The following is an 8,313-nucleotide window of genomic DNA, read 5'->3' on the forward strand; positions in this document are numbered from 1 at the left end:
TGTGTTAGTGTCCCTTGTGGGACACTTAATATGCTGTCTGTATTTTGGAAGTTCATGAGTGAAGTTTGCTTTGTTAAAGTCCCCAAGAACAATGAGCAGGGAGTCTGGGTGCTTTTTCTCCACGTTAGTTAACTGGTCGGCCAGGTGTAGTAACGCCTCACTAACACAGGCCTGAGGTGGAATGTAAACAGCAACTAAAACAAACGAGGAAAACTCCCGTGGTGAATAAAACGGTTTACAGTTTATAAATAATGTGTCTAAGTGAGGCCTGCATGATTTCTTCAACACTGTGACATCTGTGCACCAACCTTCGTTTATATAGAAACAGAGTCCGCCTCCCTGTGTTTTTCCCATGAGCTCCCTTTCGCAATCCGCGCGGATGAGATTAAATCCCGGCAGGTGAAGTGCGCTGTCAGGGAAACGCTCGGTGAGCCAGGATTCGGTGAAACAGAGGGCAGCAGATCTGCAGAAGGCTGAGTTAGGTCTGTTGAGGAGAAGCAGTTCGTCCATTTTGTTGGCCAGAGAGCGGACATTCGCTAGGTGGATTGAAGGGAGCGCAGTGCGAAATCCCCACTGTCTCAGCTTAACCAGCGCGCCTGCACGTTTTCCCCTGCGACGTTTCTGAAGGATCCCAAACAGAGCTGCCGCTCCTCCAACCAATAACTCCGGGAAAGTTCCAGGGTCAATAAAGAGTGGTGGAATAGTATGAGCAGTTGAAAGTCCAATGTTTAAGAGCTCTTCTCTGGTAAAAGTTACCAGAGAGGGACGGCAGTGTTAATTAACAAAAACACAAAAAGCCCTACGGAGCGTAATCCCGAGGTGGCCGTCTGCGGCGCCATCTTGGAATAGACATGTAATAGACATGTATGTAATGTCAGCAATCAACTTGCAGTAGCAATTACATTTTGTAATGATTAAATTAGGTTTTATATCAACATAATGTGGTAAAATTTTACATTTAAGTATCTGGAAACTGTTTACTTTCAATTTATTTATATGTTTTCGGTACAGTATGCACTTAATTTAAAGCTCACGGTGGGTTATGCAGGGCAACGAGGGTTGGACCCAAATGCAGACAGACACATTGAACTAGTACAGTTCAATGATTTATAAGGCGATTAGCTTGCAGGTAGGTAGACAAGCAGGCAGAAAACCAACAGGTAACAGGTAGGTAGGCAGATGTGCCTACCTGATGAACAGGTGTGTAGTTAGTTATGGCAGTCAGATGATAGGAAAAGGAGGGAAAGTCCAACGGCATCGAGTAGACAGTCTCAGTAGTGAAAGGGCCCTATGCACCGGGCACAAAGGGCAGCACAGCGCAAGTGTCATTGCTAGTTTCCAACCAAGCGCCCACGTTGTTTAAATAGCAAATGCACTGGCACCCATCTGTGTGCACATGGGAGTGTTGAGCTCAAAATGAGGTGTGGTCAGAGAAATTATTGCCACATTGCTATCTTGAGGTAGCATAAAGCGATTGAGCCATTGACCAAAAAACAACAACAATAAAAAACAGGTCGAAAGTCAATGGTAAGATGCTCTTAAGAGGGACGCTGTGCGCATTTACGCACAAGGCACAGCAGCTAAACTTTATTCATTATTTAAATCTCGTGAGATGCTGACAGGATTGGTCAGGATCTAATGTTAGTTCATGTTCTGTGTTCTTCTACACAATAGGATTCACACACAGTTAATGCAGTTAAACTGTAAAGCAGCTGTCCTCCTGATCAATCCTCCATCACAGCGTTTACATTATGTCAGAAGGTAAAAGCTGAAATCTGTTTTTCATGTCAAGTTTATAACTACATTTTTTTGTGTTTTTTAGCTGCTTAAATGGCCTACGATATTTCCTGCGACTTTACTGCGCATGTGGAAACCTTTAAAATGAATGACAGCAGCCTTCCTAATAATGCAGCACAGTGAGGATCCAGACGTTTCAGAGAGGAGACAGCTTCTGCCTGTCTGTTAACAGACTCCAGTCTGCAGTGTAAGTCAGACACTTCACTGATAAACCACAGAGCTACAGAGTAACATTAGGCTTTACGATGACCCCTCTCTGCTGTAAGTCTGCAATTTTTATAAATTTTTTTATAATGCACCATTCATCCGCCACTATAAAAGCAATGCGCCAAGGTATAAGCGCACCTGGCTTTTGAAGGGAATGGGAGACGACACTCTTGATTGCTTTATTGCATGTACATACTCCCAAATCACACCCATGGCCAATGATTGTTAAAATAGAGCGTCAAGACAGGGACATATACCAATGGGGACTGAGGAGGAAACACTGGAACAAACTGTAAACAGTGGCAAACACATTAGAAAGCTATTATACATTTGGCTGATCGGGAGAACCGTGTTTGGTGAACGTTCCATTTGCAACTAATGAATTTGTGTCTCATTTACTCCTGTGAGAGTTTATGATGTTCACTCACTGTTTTACGGCACCTGGCATGCGGGGCAGGTGTTCTCTGACCCATCAGATTCTGTTTTATTTTGTTGTGAGGAGCTGGATACCATGTTGTGCCAGACAGATTTTTTTTGTTTTAACAAGAGAGTTTTAATATACTCCTGTCTTCTTTATAATTTATTTAATTATGTGTTAATTTGTCACCAGGCCAGACAGACAGGCACAAATGGGGATGGGGGCACAAACATCACACAGATACCACAGAGAAAGGACAGCACCTGCAAGAGAAAGGGGATGGGGGTGGGGATAACATGAAACAACAACACCAATTGCAGAAAACGAAGACACTTGCAAGACAAGAGGGAGAGGGGCTTGGAGTAAAAAAGGGGGGAGATGGGGAGGGCAACAGGAGACAACCAGCCAAAGAACAGCAATAAACAGCAGACATAAAAAAAAACTGAGGGAGAATGAAAAGGAGAAAAAGTCAAGCAAAATAAATATGCAACACAGCAAAGCCATGAGAGGGGAAATAACACTTAATTTGAATGGATAACTTTATGACATGTAAAAAGAATAATGCAACTATCTGTTGACAACCTAAATTTGTCTTTCTGTGGGTGTATGTGTGTATGTCATACATGTCTTGGTTTGTGAAGTGTGGTGTGGTGGGTGGAGATAAGGTGTGTGATAACTAAGGTGCAGTTAAAATTGCAGGGTAGTTGTGACACGGGCACCCCATAACTGGTAGGGAGTGGAGTCCCCCAACATGCCCCTCCCACCCCCAAGCCCTCAATGTCTAATGTGTGATTGAAATCGAGGGGCAAGTGGGCCAGTGGGGGAGGAAGGAACAGAACCAAACGCCCTGCAGCATGCCTGCCCCCAGAGTACGGGTTTATGTAGTGAGCAAGCGGGAAGCAAACAGGAAGCTTCTGGTCAGCGATCTGATATGAAAGTGGAAGTCCCTTAAACCTGCATTCTCTCGGCCAGCAGGGGCAACTTTTCTGGTTGCAAAAAGAAGTCCGGTTCCATTAGAAATAATGGTAAAATGACCCTACTTCTCACCTGATTTATTACCTCAGTACACACTTTCCTAATGAGTTTATGGTCTCAGTCGCTAGTTTCACGTCTTCTTCAACAAAGCATGATTTTCATTTATTAAATTGTGGTCCCATTTAGAGGACTAGATAGACCAGAAAGCAGTGTATGCTTCAGGGCGGGATTATCTATGATTGACCATGGCAACATGTTAATCAGGCTAGACTCGTACCCACAGCACTGTGTAAATTTAACCAGCGCCGTTGAAAAAGCATGTTAGGAGTTGGCTGTTCACTTTCTCTGGTGAGTACATTTAGTTTATGACTGTTGTTCGCTAGACAAAATTGTCAGCCCTGTTAAAATGACAATTAATGTGATGCACCTTGCTAAGCAAGCTAACTGGGGCCACACATGGTCGTTAGCTCCACGATTTCGTCCAAATATGGTCATGTATGGTGCCACTGGTTGCAAAAACTCAACATGGTGGCGCCCTATTGGCCAAACTTGAGAGGGAAGAGGTCATAGGGAGGCTAGGCAGGAATGGTTCTGCCCACTGGGCCAGGTTCCTGACTGCCCCCCCAGCATTTAGCCCCTAGGCAAGAGGTCCCTCCAGCCCAGGGCTTGTAGCAATAGCCCTTTGAGCACCGCCAGCACCCCAGAGCCAGCGACCACCCCATCCTTGAACCAATCCTTGTCACAAATATAGGCAGGGTCAATTCAGTGATTTTAGCCAATGAAAGCCCAGGCTATTAAATCGCAGTTTTATGGTATTGCCATGTTCAAAGTTCTCCAAGCATAGTGTTTGCAACTGGAATTGAGTGTTTTTATAAATAATTTCAATTAATTTAAGTTTTCATTTTCTCAGATTGTTTGAGGCAGCATGGGCAGCTTCTAATGTTTTTATTTTTTGTTCTAGCTCTAATTCCCGAGATCTCTATTTCTTTTTTTTGTATGATGAGTAGGAGATTATTTTACCTTGGATGATTACCTCCCAAAGAACACATGGTGAGATTCATGGCAGGACATTAGTTTCCATAAATGCTGCCAACTCATTTTTGAAGTAACTAAAATCAAGGTCTTTAAGTAATGATATATTACGTCTCCAATTTCTAGTTGGTGGTGTGACTCCTTTTTTTATTCAGAGTGAAAGAAACCAGTGCATGATAGTGATAGGGTGAATCTGAGCGTCTGAGATGTCATAATTGAGCTGCTGACCAATGAATAGTCTAGGTGAGAATATGAGTGGTGGACTGGTGAAAAGAAGGTATATTCTCTGAGAGTTGGGTGATGAGAACTAGAGCCCGACCGATATGGATTTTTGGGGGCCAATGCCGATATTAAAGTGAAAAGAGGCGATTTATAAGCCAATATTTTGATTTTGAAAATGAACTGGATATTAGACCCTTTTCCTGTATACAGGCCGATATTTTACTATTGAATGCTGTTTTATGTATGTGGGCTATAAAACATTTTCCAGAATGGATAATGTTTAAAAAAAGCCTTAGATTCCAGTCTCATTGACTAAACAATTGCACATCAAAAGTATATATTTTTTAATGATCAAAAAAACAGTCTGGTTTTAAACATTTAACACTTTTACTTACTTCCAGTTGAAGCTGGTTTTAACAGTCTTTGTAAATTATAATACTAAAGTTAAAGTAAAAGAGCTATACCAAACAATTTCAATATTCCACAAAACCATGTCAATGACTTGAAAAAATTTAATTAAAATAAGTTAAATGTATAGCTACATATAAAATAAATAAATCACCTGATGATGATGATGATGATGATGATGATGATGATGATGATGATGATAATGACAAATACAAATATTATAGATACTTAATATACAAAAGCATAACTTAATTTGATATCACTGAAAAATAATGAAACCTGTTTTGCGATAAAGAAGGGGCTCTTGAAGATACCGATCCAGCTCCTCATGCAGACCTGGCTCTGCAACATGTCCTCATAGAGATGGTCAAGCACACTCTGCTTCTGGTCTGGGGATTTCTCCATCCTAGGTTTCTTTGAATATCCCTCGCCATCCTTATGAGTGGCCACTGAGCTTGCTTGATGTTGATTGTCTGCTTCTTTTTCAAGCCAGGCCTTCCTGGTTGTGCTGTCAGAGAGGGTGCGCTGTTTGTAACAAGGATCCAGCACACAGGCCAGCACTGCTTCTTTGGACTCTCTGATCTTGGAAAACCTTCTGGTTAAGCTGTCGAGCATGGCCTTCCTCAAATTCTGAATTCCTCTAGTTTCAGGACCCTGAGTCTCCAGAAATCTTTTCAAAACCTCAATGGTGGGGATGATGCATGATGCAGATGCATCAGTCTTACTCATTTCTAGAGTAATCTCCTCAGTTGGTTCCAGTGTGTTGATCAGCATTTCAACCAGGTCCCACTCCTCCACACTTGGACATGTAAAATGTCCAAAGTCCCCGGAATAGATTGTCACTGCTCTCTTTTGCTCCTGCATCCTTTGGAGCATATGCAATGTGGAATTCCATCTGGTTGGGCATGCCTGGATAATGCAGTGTTCAGGTAGACCGACATCCTTCTGAATATGTTCAAGCCTTTGCTGGGCAGGGACTGAATGGCTAAAATGGGTTGCATACCTCTTCAGGTTGGCCAGGATGTCACCTACAGCTCTCTGTGCCTGGAGGCCATCATTCACAACAAGCTGGAGGGTGTGAGCATCTCCATCAACCTCCATCTCCATCAACCTCATAACCTTAACAATATTGTCTGCACTGTCCCTGAGCACCAGCAGCACACGTTCACTGTCTATATCCCACTCGGTAAGCATGTCTAAAAACAACTGTCCAATGTAATCACCAGTGTGAGAACCACTCATGGCTTTCACATTTAGGACAACTTGCACCCTGTTCCATACTTCATCTATGAAGTGAGCAGGCAAGCTCATTAGCGACTCAGTGGACCCTGACCAACAATCTGTTGTAAATGCAGTATGGTTTCCTGCATTTTCAGCAGCCAAAAGCTCCTTTATCTTGATCACCACTTTTGCATGCACATGATCCAATTTCTCTGTGCGATAAATCTTCTGTCTTCAGAGTGTACCTAGGCTCTGCAGCAGCCAGCAGAGTTCTAAACCCCACACCTTTCACCACAGAAAAGCTTGGATGTTTGTCACTATCATCTCATCAAAAATAGAGACACCAAAACAGACAAAAACACACAGAACATTATTGGACAGATAATCAAATTATACTGTCGAGATGTGCATTGTATTTTAACCTGCCATATATACTGTATCACAGAGTAATGAGGAGGGAAGGGAAAAATTATGTCAAATTATGTTAATCACAGTGATGCAGTTCACCTGTTGCTAGATTTGGTTCCTAGTAAAGCCAGAGAGTGGTGTCTCAGCCCCAGTACAGCTGGCCATCAACCACCTGTTTCTGTCTAAACTCCAGGAATTCCTGCAGAGCCTGAAACCCTTTGTGCAGAACTTACACCAGAGATAATAGGGTATCAAAGGTGGAAAATTTCTTGTCTATTGAGTCCAGAATGTCTGCGAAATCTCCACTGGGTGAGGAGACTGCTCCAGGTGAGGCTTCAGTGTGGGTTATCTTGTGCTTCTTCATGACCGTTCTGAGAAAACACTAATCACTGTAAACTTCAAGGTCCTCCAGAGGGATGGGATTGTTGCAATTGTTATTATTAAACCTAATAGTAGTTTTGATGCCTAAACCTAACCAAACTGCAACTGTTTCACAATGTTAACCACGTGTTAGAACACTTTAACTTCCCATTTGGGTCACAAAATCTGATGGGTGACACATTTTGATCACCAATGGATTTGAAACAACACACTGAGGCAAAGCATGCGATCAGTCTTTGGACATATCTGCGAGTGAATGACGATCACAAGAAATCTTTTACAAGGATTAAAACCACAAGCCAACAGACACAAAGTTCCTCCACCCAAGTCAAACTCACAGCATTTTGTAAAGGGAAAAAACATAAAAAGGAAATATGTGGCTCTTTACCTGCTATAACTTTCTGTCTGCTGTTGGTGCTGGGTCAGAGAGCTCTTTCACAGAAAACAGCTGCATGCTGCTGCTGGAATCATTGATGTGAGTGGTTAAAGTGAACCATAACAGTAAAATAATGGGCCATTAAAAAACAAAACAAAATAATAAGCTAAAAGTCACTACAACAGGGTAACTGCTGAGTCAGATGATAATTCTGTGGGTTCATCTCCATGAGCAACACCTTTCACATTGCATAGTCATTATTAATGTTAATATAAAAATATTGATTAGTGCTTTAAATAAAGCAAGATTGATGTTTTAACTGTTATGTTTAGGGTATTTAAAGCATCCGTCAAGGTTAAGGGAAGGTTGTGGACTTGGTTATATGACCTACTGCAATGTCAACTTTGACTTGACATGACAGGCTGGACATATTGACTTTTTCCATATTCAGACAATCCATATTCTTTCCTTAACTTTGACCAAAGTTTTTTTGTAGCCTTAACCTGGCAACAGGTGGCTTTGGATGTGACACTCTGGTGTCAAAGTTCTGGGCTTCTCATGCCCATCAAGCCACTATAACTTCATACACTTGGGATCCGAAAAAACGTTGCCAGTGAACATAAACCTGTCAGCCGTTATGTATTCTTCAAAATGTATTTGGCAAAACAAATTAGTATTATATAAACACATTTTGTAGGAGACAAGGTTGCAACAGCACCCTTGGATAATGATTTTTTTCCCTGGAAAACTCTGTTCATTGGACCAGAAAATGTAATGCATATGCAGAAAACTGTGTCTTCTGCAAAGTTTGTCAGTCTTTCTTGCAGAGATAAGGAGCCTGTATTGTTAAGGAGACGTGACAGCCTCC

At 42.0% G+C, this 8,313-nt stretch overlaps 1 pseudogene; it reads right to left on the reverse strand.

Annotated features, from left to right (window-relative positions):
* Window positions 1-5,287: 5,287 nt before the first annotated feature.
* LOC119905203 lies at window positions 5,288-7,052 on the reverse strand (annotated as a pseudogene).
* Between the last annotated feature and the right edge of the window lie 1,261 nt (window positions 7,053-8,313).

The sequence above is a fragment of the Micropterus salmoides genome, unplaced genomic scaffold (genome assembly GCF_014851395.1).
Source record: "Micropterus salmoides isolate LMB-PRFRI ecotype aquatic unplaced genomic scaffold, ASM1485139v1 Ms_hic_scaffold_16, whole genome shotgun sequence".
Taxonomy (NCBI): domain Eukaryota; kingdom Metazoa; phylum Chordata; class Actinopteri; order Centrarchiformes; family Centrarchidae; genus Micropterus; species Micropterus salmoides.